Genomic DNA, 17,635 nt, shown 5'->3' with positions numbered 1-17,635 from the left:
CTTAAGTTCAGCCATGGGAGGTGGGGTGGCGTGGGGGGCTCCTCAGCTTGGGGGAGTGAAATGAGCGGACTGTTTTGAGGAGGTTCAGTTTTATCCACAATGAATCCGGGCCATCCCCATTTGTAGGTAGGAAATAGAAGGTTGTTGAAAAATGCCATTCCCACTTAGTGATAGGGGCTCCTGTAAATTCTACATCCTTAAAAATGGCAGCGATGATCACAGACTCTTTTAAAGTTGGAAAGAGCCTCGTATAGACAGCACTGGGGCCACACCAGGGGTGGTGTGCAAGCCAGTCTCTGATGGCTGAACACTCATCTTTTTTTAACTACCAGACTGAAAGCCTCAGGTGATTATGGAGATCAGGGAAGGGGCTGACCTCTCTCAAACAGATTTGTGCTCGGCACATAGTAGGTGGTCAATAAATGTTTTATTACTATTATGTAATACTTAATCACTGAAATCTCTTTGAGGTGTTTTTGTGGCAGAAGAGATGAAAAAACGTAAATTGGGGAAGGGGAGAGGAGGGGGCACACACAGGCTGGGAGTGTGGGCTTGAGCGCAAGGGAAAGGGGGGCTCTGTGGTTTCAGGGGCCACACAGCCCTCAGGAAGGCCCAGGAGGAAGGAGGCATCTATTTGAGAAGGGAGAATGGTCAGGATTCTGTTGCCCTTTATAGGAGCAATTTTAAAGTGGGGAGTCTCTTGGTATTGTATTTGAAAACACTTAAGTGCAAATCACTTGTGTTTTATTCCTATCTAATTTCTGTATTAATTTCTGTAACATTCTAAATGGTGTCTTCTAAGCGACAAGCTGCTGAGGCACTTTGCAGTGAAGTGAAGTGGCTCAGTTGTGTCCGACTCTTTGTGACCCCATGGACTGTAGCCTACCAGGCTTCTCAGTCTATGGGATTTTCCAGGCAAGAGTACTGGAGTGGGGTGCCATTTCCTTCTCCAGCGGATCTTCCTGACCCAGGGATCGAACCCCCGTCTCCAGGCAGACGCTTTACCCTCTGAGCCACCAGGGAAGCCCTTCTATCAGTGAGGTTTCAATTATTACCTCCGGCTAGCATCAAGAATTCCTTCCAAATGAGATTGCTTTCTCAAGCATCAGTAATGAAGGGGCAGGTGATCTCTCCCTTTCTTGCCTCCAGTCTGCAAGAGCCTGTGAAATGAAAGGCTTGAAAACAGAGGCTTTACACACAAATCACGGCAACTGCACAGACAGAGAGAGTGAGAAACTTGAGGACCAGAGGATTTGGTTTTTGTACTTAGGCATTTAGAACCCTCTGTTTTTTTTTTTTTTTGAGGTGTGTTTGTGTGTTCTGCATAGGATTAAATTAACACCTAAAACAGCTAGCACAGCTTGGGAACTTTTATATAGCTGACATGATTATAACCCAGGGGACCAGTACAAGTCCCCCAAAGCGCCAGATAGATCCTATTGGGTAAAACGAGGCAGCTGTAAATGCATCTGAAATCTCTCAAGCTTTAAATGTTAACACAAACTGTGTTTTGAAATTTTGCAGGCCAAAACAAAATCTGCCCACATGTGCGACCTCTGAACTAATCAATTATTTGAGAAATGAGTCTTGCTGATCTAGGAAGCTTTCCTGGAAGTGAGTCTGTGATCTGAGTTTCTGATCTTTTTCAGAAACTCACAGAAATCATTGCCTTATTTTCTGTATTGTCAACTGAGGATGTCAATTCACACCCCAGTGACTGCAGTCACTCTAAATATTTGTTGAGCCCCTACTGTGTGCCAGACAGTCTACTAGGGTGAACACATTGTCCCCAGATTTTTTTTTTTTTTTTGCCTCACTCTCTGGATGAATATAGCCTTTCAGTTCAGACTACTCTAAGAAGAGTAAGTAGTTCTGGTTTAAATGTGAGAATGTAAGATAATTTTCTCACAAACTTGAAAAAATAAAAAAGGAAAAGTTCTGTTATGAGGGAAGGTAGTACATTCCTGCTGTGTTAGGCATCTTTACCATGGAAACCAAAGACAGCTAGGTGTCACAGCCCTCCCCGCTACCCTTGACTTCCCTCCTTGACTTCCCTCCGAACTTGGCCACCTCCCATCCCCTTGACACACACATCAATCCCAGGAGAAGGAAGGAGGCAGACAGAGCCAGAGGATGGAAAGAGACGCAAAGGCCTGGTCCTTTCTTCTTGAATCATTTCCTGGATTAGCATTTTTCAAGGTCCACAGACAATGTTATTATGTCCTGGAGACAACCAATCTGAAAATTCTGAGAAAGTCAACTGAGATATTAAAGTATTTCCCAAAGGGTCAAAGAAGCCAGTGTTTGGGAGGGAGTGAAGAGCTATTGAAAAGTTAAAACTCCCCATAAATGTAAGCCATTATTCATCTTTTATTATTTTAAAGATTCTGTACAATATCACATTATCTTCCTGGAAGTGGCTACTTTTAAAACTATTTTAAGATACTGTGTGAGGCAAGACATGAATTTCCAACTGGAAGGAAGGAGAAACAAGTACTTCCCAGAGTCCAGGCCCTTTGCCTCATCCTTACAGCAGCCTTTACCCAGAAAATGGAGCCTCACCTCTAGGAGAGGAGAAATGCCAGCAGCAGTTTAGGATTTAAATTCAAGTTTGTCCAGGGACTTCAACAGTGGTCCAGTGGTTAAGACTCCATGCTTCCATTGCAAGGGGCACATACGTGTTCGATCCCTGGTTGGGAAACTAAATTCCAGTTTGTCCAACTTTGAAGTTCCTGCTCCTTTTAGTCCCTCTATTTCTCAGGCCCATAAATTTTCTCATCCATAAGGACCTGCCCCTTACAGTCACTGTGAAGAGTAAATAGCTCCTAAACACTGGCTCGCTCAGCCCTAGACCCATATGCAGTCGCTACTGTTACTATTTTGTATTACACCATATTGTCTTGGTTTGCCCAGCAAGGAGAAGAATGTACAGGTCAGATCATTCCAAAGGCTCAGTAAATGACAACCATCAGAATATCTAATGACAGCAAACAAATACAGAAGTGGAGAGGTGATGACTTGAATTCTAATTGTAAAAAGCTGAATAGAAGATACTCGATGGACGTGAGTTTGAGTGAACTCTGGGAATTGGTGATGGACAGGGAGGCCTGGCATGCTTCAATTCATGGGGTCACAAAGAGTCGGACATGACTGAGCTACTCAACCAAACTGAACTGATGATTCAGTTCTTTCTTTTGATTTTTGCTTTATGTATCTTTGTTTCTTTGTTGTTAAGGTATCTAATGATTTATCATGTCTATCTTCTTTGTGAATTGTACCTTTTATGATTAAAAATATTCATCTTTGTTTCATTTAAAATAAATAATTAATTTAAAAAAAGAAGAAGAAGATAAAGGTTGATGATCAGTGCAGACTTACCAGAGAAACCCAAATAATCAGCAAGATTTTGTCAACAACCTTGGCCAAGAAAGGCAATCTTTATACCAGTAAATATTAGACCAACTCCTCTCCACCCTTCCTGCACCTTCAGCTATTTCCAGATTTATCTTAAAATTAATGTTGTCCGATTCATGCTGTTATTCCACGACCATCTCTTTGGACTTTTGCCGTTAAAGATAAATGTAGCTAACTATGAGTTTTATGTCTCTGAGATAGTTATCTTTATCTTTCAGCCCTTTGTCTTCCTGTTCGTGTGCGTGGTTATCTGGTTTGCCGAGGGGATAATTAGACTGAACTCAAGCCTGGAAACCTGAGGGAATGAGAGTCTGAGAAAGGAATCAGTGATGTCAATCTTGGCCTTAGATTACTGTTTATTTCAAAACCTGTCACTAAATAATAATGGGCACTGTCTTCGTGTTTGGAAGTCTTCAGAAAACACAAAAAGTGAAAGTAAATATACATGTAATACCATTTCAACTAACCTTTCATCACTTGGATGCTTTGCTCATGACATGTTATCTCAGCAATCTTACATACAGCCTGGCACAGAGTAGGTGCTCAGTAAATATTTTTTCCATATTAGGCTATAAAATTGATTCGTGGGTGAATTTGTTTTTGGACATCTCTATTGTTAGATTTCTCCCAGCCCCTCTTGTCTGTCTGCTCTCATGTGCTGGCTCATTTTCGCCTGGAAATCCATCATTACCACTGAAAACTTACCCGTAGGGATTCTTGAGGCTGAGAGTGAATTACCTCCCCACCCCACCCCAGAGGAGCTACGTTTGTTTCTGCCAGATGCCTGGTGACACTACAACTCTGGCACCACTTTGGGGATTCTCCGGGAAAGAATACTGGAGTGGGTGGCCCTGCCCTTCTCCAGGAGATCTTCCCAACTCTGGGGATCCAATCCGCGTCCCTTGTATCTCCTGCAATGCAGGCAGATTCTTTACCCACTGAGCCACCTGGGAAGCCCCCTTTAACCTAAAGGTACCACTTAAAGGTTTTTAGACCACCCAGGTGATGACAATTTGAGTTGCACTTTTACACACAGGGACCGACTTGTGCACTCGAGTTCTCATGGCCCACCAACCCCACCCCTCCCCTTTTGTAGCCTTTCCGTGTCAAGGCAGCTGTCCCTGCAGTCTCTTGGAGTGGGAAGTGACTTAATTCTGGTTCAATCTTATTTTAGGGGGTGACTCTTAGGAACCTCAGCTTACGGTAGACAAAAGCCTTTTTATTCTCCACACTTGGGTATGTTCGAGGCTTTGTTGTCTCTTTCACCTCCCCCGTGAGGTTGTCAAAATCAGTGCAGAAGCCCCTTGTGCTTGCTTACATCTGAGGTTCTGGCTTTCCTGCAGATTTTGGCCAGGTGGTTCCTTACTATCTTATTGGCTATTTGATGTTTCTAATTAGGTTATTTTATATTATAACCTGAATTTTATTTTTTAATTTTTCTGAAGCCTTTATTGAATTTGTAACAATATTGCTTCTGTTTTATGTGTTGGTTTTTTTGCCACAAGGTATATGAGATATTACCTCTCTAACCAGGGATTGAACCCACAGCCCCTGCATTGGAAGGGGAAGTTTTAACCACTGGACTATTAGGGAAGTCCCCATAACCTGCATTTTAAATTTGTTTTTATGGAAAGTTTGGATGGTTTAAGCTAAAACCAGCATTGGTGGAAACAAAAATCTCTGCCTTTTCTCAATTCCTGATTATCATTAACTTATGATGTGTATATAGAGAAGGCGATGGCACCCCACTCCAGTACTCTTGCCTGGCAAATCCCATGGACAGAGGAGCCTGGTGGGCTGCAGTCCATGGGGTCACTAGGAGTTGGAGACGACTGAGCAACTTCACTTTCATTTTCACTTTCATGCATTGGAGAAGGAAATAGCAACTCACTCCAATATTCTTGCCTGGAGGATCCCAGGGACCGGGGAGCCTGGTGGGCTGCCATCTGTGGGGTCGCACAGAGTCAGACACAACTGAAGCGACTTAGCAGCAGCACGATGTGTATAGCATACCTTTCCCTTATACCTATAACACTTATAAAAGGAGTACTTTCAGAACAAGTAAACTTAAGTTGGGTTGCTAGTCAGAAATATTTAATTGAATCCTTTCTTCCCCTACAAAGTGCTGAAGTCTGGGCTAGGGAGAGAGGGGGGTTGGTGCTCACCTTATCTTAAAGTTTCTGCCTATATGGACATCCTTAGAGCTGTGCATTGTCCTGTCTCATCCTCAGTTGCTGGTCCAGGTCAAGTGCATTCCTGTCTGAAAGCCCCTTCAGTTCAACACCTCTCTTGGCTTCTCCCATGCTCTTGTGGGTACCCTGAGGTCACTGCACTGCAGCTCTTGGGGTAACTCAGTGAGGCTATCTAAGATATCTGATGTTGTCCCCTGACTTCCAGAAGGGTGAGAGCTGCGCTCCTACTCCGGTGTGACCATGCTGGGACTTTGAGCAGCTCTAGGGGCTCTCGAGTCTATTCCTGCTTCCCCTCCCTAGGGGGTCTGTCGAAGATCAGAAGCACAACCAGTGCCCGCTCCTCTCAGAGTCCCCAAAGCTAGTTGATTCCTCTTACCCCAAGCCCAGCACCGGGCCGAGAACACCACTCCCCTTCTCAGACTCACACTGGCATCTGAGCTCCTTCTGCTTCTAATAAATATTAAATAGAGCTTTTTCAGAAAGGTTATTTAACATTAACATTGGGTTCCTTACAAATGTGGTCTTCTTGTTCCTCTTTCCTGCCTTTTGATCATTAAATATTTCTTTTCAATTTAGAATAAATTGGCACACAAGATAGAAATATCTTTTTCTATCTGCAAAAGAACCATTGTATTAAAACCTGACCTCTTGCCTCTGATAACACATGGTGTGTAAACTGACGTTCATCAGTTGGCTGATGTGACTTCCTTTAAAATCTAATCAGAAGCTCTTTCTGCACTTTACTTTTACTCCTAAAGTGGATTTTGCTATTACTGGTATTGTGAAAACATGACTGCAGCATGAACATGGCAAGCTCAATCTGTCTAGCACCAAATAAATTTTGGTAAAAAAAAAAAAAGTTACCTGTTATAAAACTTCCCCAAAATATATCAAATGCTAATCATGAAAAGTGATCATTTCTATGCTAGGTTAGTATTTGTTTTAAATATATAGTTAACATCTTTGTATGTTTTATTAAAAAAATACGGATTTTTATCTACCAAGCATCTATGTCCAGTCTAATAGTACAATTACTTTTTCTTTTCTTTTTAATGTGTGCCAAGTGTGGGCTTGAAAAATTATTTGCAGACTTTGTTTGGAGACTTAAACCACCTACAGTGAAGATTCTGTCTCCATTACCTCATTCATCTATACCTTCCCCAAACATTTATTTGTGGGTAATTCGTGCTTTCTCAACTTTTAGCAAAATAAGCAACTAAGATGTTGGTGATGACTTTTATTTTCATATATTTCTTACTGTTAAAAACCTGAATTAACTTTTGGTCCTCTACTATGATCCCATTTTGTTTTCCTTCAAGGGCTCTGAAAACCTTTCTTTTTATTTCCTGTCTGATCCTCACTTATGAATTTGTTCACTTCATTTACTCAACAGATATTTTTTAAATGACCCAACCAGGACCTGTGCTTGCCATAATTTACCAGAGCTACCAAAGCCTTATATTCGTTAATTATAGTTTTTTAGATTGTTCAAATACAGTCTTTAAACTACTCTAAACATAGCATTTACTTTTTTCTAATTGCAACACCCCACCCACAAACTTTATATTCTTCCAACCTTCTGCCCAGTCAGTATTACAGTGGCCTTGAGCCAAAGCAATAAAATTCTCAACTGATTTTTCATACATTTAAAAAATCTTTTTCTCCCCCAAATTAAAATTTTATATTATTTACTTTTTATTCAAGTTGTTCCTACTTTAAAAATGTGTTTTTTTCCCTAAGACCCCTAGCATTTTCCTTCTGGGAGGAAAATGAAGAGCTCATCTCCAAGCCATACAGGTTGAGACACAGAGCTTTGCTGAGGCACATGACCATCTTCCTGGCCAGCTGGTGGTGATACCACCACTGAGCTGGAACTCTCCTCATATAACTATAGGCCTAACACTTTTCTCTTTTTGGCATGCCCTTCAAAAGAGGCCTTGCCCATTTTCTGTAGCTCTGTCTTTTCTTTTACATACTGGGTACTATTTTCCATAAATTAAAAAAAAAACACAAAAAACTTCCAAGTTGGTTATCAGTGAATCACAGTTATACTTTAATTTAGCTGTAGCATCTTGTTCTGATAATCTGAAGATAGAAAGCATGGACCAGAGAGAAGTGTTTGAAAAATGAACTACCCTGTTGGTCCAGTGGTTAAGATTCCATGCTTCCACTGCAGGGTACACAGGTTTGATCCCTAGTCAGGGAACCTAAGATCTCACATGCTGTGAGGCATGGCCAAAATGAATGAATAAATAAATTTTTAAAAAAGAGAAAAAAATGTAATTGACCATTTTGGAATATGTTTAATGGTCCAGTCTGTTTCTCTTTAGAAAATTCAACTTATACCCTCTTAAGCTCCTCAACCTCATTCACTCTTTCTTAAGCCTTCTCAAATAGTTTAACCATTTTATCAAAAAAAGAGAAAAAAAGATAGTAATGATTGCATAGTGTGCAATACAGATAAATTTATATTAGGCAAAATTTCAGGCAAATTCAGTTGTACACTGAATCCTCAGTTCTTGCCGTAGAATTTCCAGTTTTATCTCTTAATCCATTCATTTCCATTGTTTTCTAAGTTCATGAAGTACCGTGAAGTTGGTTACACCTAACTGTGTGGTTCAGCCAACTAAATCTACCTAAATTGCTGAGTTCCAATATTCTTTTCTTAAATAGTATGAATAAGTACAGCTGTTGGGCCATTGTGTCACTAATACAACAATGCTTTAAGTAGTTGCTGCTGCTGCTACTGCTAGGTCGCTTTAGTCGTGTCCAGCTCTGTGCGACCTCATAGACGGCAGCTCACCAGGCTCCCCCATCCCTGGGATTCTCCAGGCAAAAACACTGGAGCGGGTTGCCATTTCCTTCTCCAATGCATGAAAGTGAAAAGTGAAAGTGAAGTCACTCAGCTGTGTCTGACTCTTTGCAACTCCATGGACTGCAGCCCACCAGGCTCCTCCGTCCATGGGATTTTCCAGGCAAGAGTACTGGAGTGGGGTGCCATTGCCTTCTCCGAAGTATTTACTAAAAAAAAAAAAAACCAAAATAAAATAAAAAACTTACATTCATCTATTGTGTTTAAATTCACCATGTGAATGAGAACTAATAAACATAGATATTAAAATTCTCTCTATGGAATTTGCATATTTACCAGGAGTTTCAATTTTTAGAACATGTTTTGTTAGAAAATTCCTACTGTGTTGTGACTTGTTTATCATCTGAGTTGACCCCTTATGATGTGGCAGGCACCGTTTCACAGCTTGGCCTGTGCATTAACTCATGTAGTCCTCACGGTCTCCTGAAGGAAGTTGGTGAGCAAATAGTCAGGAGGGAACTCATTTAACCGAAATAAGGCTTTAGAGAGTTCCCCACAGGAGAAGCTAAAATCTTATTAGCTGCTCTGTAGTTAATAAGTTGTTTATTTCATAGAGGGAATGAGACAAACGCCGAGAAGCAAACGCAGCAGGATTAGGCAACTAGTAATATACTACTGTTTCATTTGTGAAATGTTTTGGCAGCTGCCTACTGCTAATATCTCAAGATAGTAATACTGAATTCTATTAAGAGACATGCCCCAGCACTTTTGTAAAAAGAGGAAATGGCACATATTTGCAAACGCATGTTACCCTTGTGGTCACACACATTTCTTTCCTTATGGTGACATAAAGCGAATAATTGGAAAGTAAATTTTCTTTGTGCTCAGACTCAACAAGTAGGGGTAATAGTTTTTATTGCCTAGTTTTACCACTGGGTCAGTATTCAACAAATGTGAACGGAATGATTTGTTTCCACTAAAGCTCCTAATACCTGAGCCAAGTTGTAACTGTGATTTGTCGATGATAAAAGGAAACCAGGCCACCCGTGTGTTTTTCACAAAATAAAAATTTGACCTAGCTGGAAGTCAAGGCTTAAGGATGTTGGCAAACCAGATAATGCTTCCATTTTCACTGGGGACCAATGAGGAGTGCCTGGAAATTGTGAGATCGTGAATGACAGTTTCCAAGATGTTTGGAAGGAATGTTTGGGGGAGTTTGTCTCATTCTGTCATCATAAGTTGGAAAAGTTTAAGATTTCAGCAATCCTGAGCCATAGCCACAGTGACCACTTCTAGGAGGGCCTGGATTCAGACTGTCAGAAGACCATGGTGTTAAGAGGGCCAGAGCCCATGCTCACAGGGAAGAGAGCAGCATTGGCTGCCTGTGATTGTAGGGGCTGAAATGGAAGTCTTTTAACAGAGAGAGGTTACCTCATTTAAAGGAGAAGGAAATGGCAACCCACTCCAGTATCCTTGCCTGGAGAATTCTATCGACAGAGGAGCCTAGTGGGCTATTGTCCCTGAGATTGCGAGAGACACGACTTAGTGACTTCATTTAAAGGGGACTCCCAGATGGTTCAGTGGTAAAGAAACCGCCTGCCAAGCAGGAGACTCGGGTTCAATCCCTGCCTTGGGAAGATCCCCTGGAGAAGGAAATGGTAACCCATTTCAGTATTCTTGCCTGGGAAATCCCATGGACAGAGGGGCCCATTGGGCTTACAGTCCATGGGGTCTCAAAAGAGTTGGAGGCAACTTAGTGACTAAACAACCTTATTTAAATAACAGGAGTGGTAGTAACAAATGGAAATTAAACCACAAAATCCATTGTTTCACAGTGTGAGACACCTTGGATCCAAAATTCTGTCTGAAGGATGTGTTGCCTCTGCTTAGCTGTTCAGTGAATGGAAAAATCCGGTCATAATAAACACCGGGTTTCTTTTATTTTCTTCTCAGTGTTGAGGCTCTGGTTTAATAAGTCCTTTACACTTCCCACTATGATATGTATTCCTTTTATTTTTTTTTTCACTCAAATCTCCATTTTATTGACAACATGAACAGGCTAAAAAGATAAAACTTCAGAGATTTCCCTTTATACAAGTATTTTTCTTAGCTCTCAAATACACTAAACATTTTAAAGTCTCTTTGAAGAAAGAATACAAAATATGTGTTATCTCCCCCTTTCTTTTCATTTTTGACATTATTTTCTTCAAAGATAAAAATTTTAAAGTATCTAATTTTGGAATATAGCCAATTAACAATATCATGATAGTTTCAGGTGGACAGCAACCAGACTCAGCCATACATATACATGTATCCATTCTCCCCCAAACTCTCCTCCCATCCAGGCTGCCACATAACATTGAGCAGAGTTCCCTGTGCTATACAGTAAGACCTTTTTGGTTATCCATTTTAAATATAGCAGTATGTACATGTCCATCCCAAATTCCCTAACTATCCCTTCCTCCCACCCTTTCTTCCAGCAACCATAAATTCATTCTCTAAGTCTGTGAGTCTGTTTTGTAGAGAAGTTCATTTGTATCATTTCTTTGTAGATTCTGTATATAGGGGATGTCATAACGATGTATCTTATTCTCTGACTCATTTCACTCAACATGACACTCTCTAGGTCCATCCATGTCGCTGCAAATGGCATTATTTCACCCTTTTTAATAGCTGAATAATATTCCATTGTATATTTGTACCACATCTTCTTTATCCATTCCTCTGTCAATGGACGTTTAGGTTGCTTCCATGTCTTGGCTGTCGTAAACAGTGCTGCAATCAACATTGGGCTGCACGTATCCTTTCAGATCACGTTTTTCTCTGGGTATATGCCCGGGAGTGGGATTGCAGGGTCATATGGTAGCTAGATCCCTCAAGGTTGAGGAAGGAAACTTGTTGGTCCAGCTAGGTTTCTAAATAGGAGGAGGGAATAAGCATTTATTCAGGGACTTTCGATGCAGCCCCTCATGTCCTCCTCATAGTAACCTATGGAGTAGTTAATGTTCTTATCCACATTTTATAGTTGAGAGCAGTACAGCTTAGTAAGTATGCTAAGTCACTTCAGTCGTGTCTGACTCTGTGCGACCCCATAGATGGCAGCCCACCAGGCTTCCCTGTCCCTGGGATTCTCCAGGCAAGAACACTGGAGCGGGTTGCCATTTCCTTCTCCAATGCATGAAAGTCAAAAGTGAAAGTGAAGATGCTCAGTCGTGTCCGACTCTTAGCGACCCCATGGACTGCAGCCCACCAGGCTCCTCCGTCCATGGGATTTTCCAGGCAAGAGTACTGGAGTGGGGTGCCGTTGCCTTCTCTGGCAGTAAAGCTTACTGATATGAAATAACTTGCCTTAGGAGGTGCCAGTGCAAGTGGCAGGGCTGGCTCCCTCCTAATTCTAAGGCCCTGTTTTCAATCATTCTTATCTCTTTCATCTGTTAATGTAACAGATGTCATGTACGCTACAATTGTCAAAATGAAGATTATTCTGATGATTGAAACATACATGTAAACTGTCTTTGTGGATGCAGATGAACGCAGTGAAGAAACTGAGAAGATGAGGCAGTCGCTTTGAAAGTGACTTTCCTCAGGGGCTTTTTGGAATGTTGTGTGTAATCTTTAAAAGATGTGGATTTGAGCAAATGCTGTTAAAAGGCAATAAATGTTAGTCTGGAGGAGGCTCTGCAGCCATTTTTAGAATGGTAGTGTTTGGAACTGAACCCAGCATTTCACCTCAATAATACAAAGCTTCAGTGTTCTAGTGGGTGAATGCATATACTCAGGAATAAGTGTCCTTAGAAATAATCACAGTGACTTACATGTAACTCGACCTGGCCTTGTTCATTATGTGGGAGCTGCACAGTTGAGCATTCATGAGTTATAAGTTCCCAAAGCCCCACAAGCTACGGGCCTGTTCTCTAGATGTACTAGAGGTTTCACTGACATTTCCCCAGCTCAGCACAGAATTTTAATCTTTCATGGTTCAAGGAGCCTGTGTCGTATACACAGGCTCATTACCAGAACAAATTGCAAAAGAATATGAAGAAAATACACTGAGGTAATGAAACACAGCCTTCAGCGGAACATTTACAGGGCTGGTGTTTAGAAGGGCAGCTAAGACCTGTGCTGAACACTATACTTGTGTGGTTCAGAGCGTCTTCTGAAGGTAGTTACACATTTCTAGGGGACTCCATTTGGTATGTGTTGTGTTTCCATGAGGGTAACCGCCACCTCCCAGAATTACAGCGAGGTTCCTCTGGGTATTCATGATACCTTTCTTTCATCATACTCATCAAGGCTTTTTCATGAATTCTTCTTAATTATCCTAGCAACTCTCTGGAATAGGTGGGTATAAGTATTATAAATCTTTACTAAAATAAAGCGATGTTAAAAATTCCCTAAGGCCTTCTTGTGAGCCCATATAATAATAGAGACAACCCAAGCTTGCCGAGTTTAGTTGGCCTAGTACTTCGTTTAGTCTCAGAACAGAGAGAAGCTCAGGGACACCTGAATGATATTTGGAATGAAGTCTTTCTTATTGTGATCACACAAGATGATTGTGTGCTGTGAAACACCATATAGCCTCATTTTCCTTTTGAACGCTGGTGCTGTAAACACTATAATAGATGAATTAAGTGATTCAGCTCATTATACCCTTTTTTTTTTTACATTTACCTACAAAACTAGCATGTGATCCCTGAAATAGAGAAGGTTATACGTTAAAATTTTTCTACCTTTATTTTGATGTGATGTATATGTTTATTTTAATGAGACTGGAAACTAAACCATTTCTTTGCAGCTAATTCATGCTGGATTACCTTCTTATTTCCATGAGACATAAAAATTTTGAAGTATGTCTACATGATAGCACCCTGCTTGGATCTGTGTATAGTTGCTATAAAATACAGAAAGAGTTATTACCTTAAAAAGCTGATACAGACACGGGCTTGAGGAAAGTGAAGGATACAAGAGTCAAGGAGATATCTAACTTGATCCTGTAGACCAGGAGTTAAGAAATTCAGTCCTGTGGCCAAATCCAGCCCACACAATTTTGGTATAACCTGTAAGCTAAGAACGATTTTTAAAAAGTTCTGGGGAACTCATTGTTATGTCTCCATTAATGATACCATTGAAAATATTGTTCACTAATTACAACACATGATATACTCTTTATAAATATCTGTGGAAGAAATTTCTATTCAGTCTTAGTATCAATAGCAGAAAAGTTGTATTTTTTCTGAGGATTTCTTTTTTTTTTTTTTGTATAATCCTTTGGGACCTGTACATTCCATGACTGTCCAGGTCAGTCCACCTGCCAGAAAGCTCGGAAGTGGGTTTGTGGCTCATTTCCTATTTTTGTGCCAGTTTCGTGCTTGGTATCACTCACTTTATGCCCCTGTGTTGCTTTTTCTTTTCTTTTCCACGTCCACTCAGAAGTGAGGCTGTGCTACACTTTATGGATCTAGTAAGTCATGAACGTATATTAAACACGACACATATATTAAGAACATTAAAATATATATTAAAGGGATTTACCTAGCAGTCCAGTGGTTAAGACTTTGCCTTCCAATATAGTGGGTATGGGTTCGATCTCTGGTCAGGGAGCTAAGATCATCTATGCCTCATGGACAAAAAATCCAAAGCATAAAGCAGAAGCAATATTGTCACAAATTCAATAGACTGTAAAAAAATCTTTTAAAAATATATGTATATTAAATTAAAAATAAGATGTACTGAAACTTCAGCTCCAGAAACTCACAGAGCATTCCTTATGGTCTCATCTAAGAGAACTCTGTACCTTTTCCCTACTGTTCTATGACTTTCCAGGGCTCTGTGTCTGTAGGACCTTATGGAAACCAATCCTGAAAATGCTTATTAAGTGCTTTGTGGCCTAATGATCTGTCCTTGCTGCAGGCTTATCAGCAAACCCCCTGAAGTTGGATAAAGACATAGATCAGATGTTCATCTAGAGTCCAGAGGACTTAGGAGGGTTGTGAACTTGGATGGAGAAATTATTTTTATAACCTATAATAGAAATTTATCACCTCCTTCAGTGATGATCACAGACAACAAATCATCACATTATTAATAGTGCTTATGATTATGTCAGCAATAGAAGGCACAGATATTTTCAGATCCCATAGGTTGTTGCTTATGTGTCTGATGTCATGAAAATTTCTGTGTTCTTTATTTCTCTGAAAATAAGATAATTATTATAGCTGCCCATCTAAACATCAGAATCTTTTTATTTAATATCTGATAAAGAAGTGTATTTATTACCACCCTGTAATTTTTTCTTAATTGATAACTGTAATTCATTTTTTCCTTTGCAATCCTTTGTGTTTTATTTTATGCATTTAAAAACATTTTTCTGAGAAGGGGCAATAGACCACCAAAGGAATTATTCTAAAAGGACAAGAAAGTTCTGTACATGGGCACACCCATGTAGGCCCACACACACAGTTTTTACAAGCAGTTCCAGAGGGTTCACAGAAGTCCAGACAAGGTTCATGTCTAATAAGCAGTTTAGAAACTCAGGCCCTTGTTAGCTAAAATCCATGATAGAAGATCCACATGAGGGAAGGGGTTTATTTTATTTTTTATTTTTTTGAGGCTCAGTTCAAATGAATCACTTTTAGGAATCAACCTGCAGTGCTTAGTCCTAATCTTAGACTTAGTATTGATTCTGGCTCTCATCATTTAGAATTATCTCTTTCATCAATTAAGCAAGGAATGTACAAATCTTCATAAAAATAATCTCTTGGCTTTTGCCACATCAACTCTTGACATTTTTCAGTGAGGAATTACAAATTTGCTACTTCGGGGACTTCCCTGGTGGTCTAGTGGTTAAGAATTCGCCTTCCAATGCAGAGGACTAAAGTTTGATCCCTGGTTGGGAAGTTAAGATCCCACACGCCAAGGGGCAGCTAAGCCTGCACGCCACACGCAAAGATCCCACAGGTCACAACTCAGACCTGAGGCAGCCAAATAAATAAATAAGTATTAAAAAAAAATCTACCGCTTCGCACTCTTTGATGTTTAGTTTGTATTGGAAAGAGCTTTGAGTCTTTGAATGGTCAGAGGTGGACATGTTCATATTTCATAAATCTGGAATTGGATAAAAAATACAAATGCCACCAGATGTTAAGTACATAATACTTTTCCTATTGTTCTGTTCTGAATGTTTTTGTTGATGGTGTCTGTACTAATGAGCATATTTTTTTGTTCATGAAGCCACAGTTCATTTGAAAGTCTCATTCTGTGCTAATATTTGTGTGTAACATCCCTGGTTAGGAGTTGCTTTACAATGCATGACTTTTATGTTTTCTTCTGTTCCTTTTGTTGTACTGGAATTCTGAATTCTCTCCTTATTTTATTGAGATCTGAGGAGGACCTTAGAGATTATCTAGTCTGGTGTTTCTCAACTCTGCTAAACTTTACAAAATACTGATGCCTAGACACCACTCCCAGAGAACTGGATTGAATTGGTCTGTGTGGGGTTCTTCAAAACTTGGGTAAGAGGTTCCTTGGTCTGGCCTGGCTAGAGAACCATCGCCTAGCTTACTTCCTACCCCATACAAATGTGGAGCATGGAGACATGCCTGAGGTCCTCCAGCTAGCTAGTAACAGATGGGTTTTCCCTACTTCAGAATGCTCTTTGCTCTTTAAAGATTTTTTTTTCCCCAAAAAATGCTAGGCCATTTACGAGCTAACTCGGACTTTTGTGATGGCCACATTCCTCATGGAATATTTAAAATTAAATAGTACAGCTGCAATATTTAAAAACTTGCCATCCTTGTCCTATTTTAACATTACCTAATGAACAGACAGCTTTCTGGAAAAACCTGGAGATCGTTCTTTCTTAGTCAGTTGTTCCTGGCTGTGGTTACAATTTATCCCTGGACATTTGCCCCATTCCTGAATCACAATTAAGAGAGTGGCTTATTTTAGTAAGTAGCTTATAATTCTTAATAATACAAGTCTCTAGACCTTACTGTTGAACCTAATGTGTCCCAATGGGAATAAATCTAAAAAGAGTCTCTTGTCACATTTGATGGCTTTGAATATTAAAGATCCATGTTGGAAGAACTCTCCAAAAATAAGCCTGCCTTTCCATGTGATTTGCCAGCATAAATCCAACATTTCTGGGATATACATATAAGGACCTCATCAGCAGAAATGCTGTTCATTTATATATTTCATGCCTATCATCTGAACTTACTAAAGAAAGAAAGTGAAGTCACTCAGTCGTGTCCGACTCTTGGCAACCCCATGGACTGTAGCCCACCAGGCTCCTCCATCCATGGGATTTTCCAGGCAAGAGTACTAGAGTGGGTTGCCATTTCCTTCTCCAGGAGATCTTCCCTACCCAGGGATTGAACCTGGGTCTCCCGCATTGTAAGCAGATGTTTTACCATCTGAGCCACCAGGGAAGTTACTAAATGAATCAACTTACTAAAATGAATCAAATTAATTTATAACCATCCTGACTTTTTCACCCACACTAATAAACTTCTTGCCTTGTTTGCCTGATCAAGGATTTTGATCAACTTTATATATCTCAGAGAAGGCAATAGCACCCCACTCCAGCACTCTTGCCTGGAAAATCCCATGGACGGAGAAGCCTGGTAGGCTGCAGGCCCTGGGGTCTCGAAGAGTCGGACACGACTGAGCAACTTCACTTTCACTTTTCACTTTCATGCATTGGAGAAGGAAATGGCAACCCACTCCAGTGTTCTTGCCTGGAGAATCCCAGGGATGGCGGAGCCTGGTGGGCTGCCATCTATGGGGTCGCACAGAGTTGGACACAAGTGAAGCGACTTAGCAGCAGCAGCAGCATATATCTCATTGAGCTTAAAAATTAATAATGCTTTGCCTTATATAACACATCTTCACAGAGATTATTCATTCTTAATGCAGTAAATGAGAGGGGGAAAAAAACAGATTTAATATAGATAATAGGTTTAAAAAGATTATATGACTCAAGCTAGTGCAATTCTTTTTTTCTAATTTATTTTTTATTGCAGTATAGTTGATTGACAATGTTGTGTTAGTTTCAAGTGTGCAGCAAAGTGATTCAGTTTTATGTGTGTGTATATATATATATATATACACATATACATACAGTTGGGGGGGGAGAGAGAGAGAGAGAGCCACCAGGGAAGCATATATATATATATAAAAAATATATATATATATATTCTTTTTTAGGTTCTTTTCC

At 40.3% G+C, this 17,635-nt stretch overlaps 1 protein-coding gene across 4 annotated transcripts in view; it reads left to right on the top strand.

Annotated features, from left to right (window-relative positions):
* LOC104982765 (bifunctional 3'-phosphoadenosine 5'-phosphosulfate synthase 2) overlaps positions 1-17,635 on the top strand; it is a 95,019-nt gene that overhangs the window by 1,184 nt on the left and 76,200 nt on the right. The window lies entirely within an intron of this gene.

This window comes from Bison bison, unplaced genomic scaffold, assembly GCF_000754665.1.
Source record: "Bison bison bison isolate TAMUID 2011002044 unplaced genomic scaffold, Bison_UMD1.0 scf7180017860456, whole genome shotgun sequence".
NCBI lineage: Eukaryota > Metazoa > Chordata > Mammalia > Artiodactyla > Bovidae > Bison > Bison bison.
This window is presented reverse-complemented; position numbering and strand designations above follow the sequence as displayed.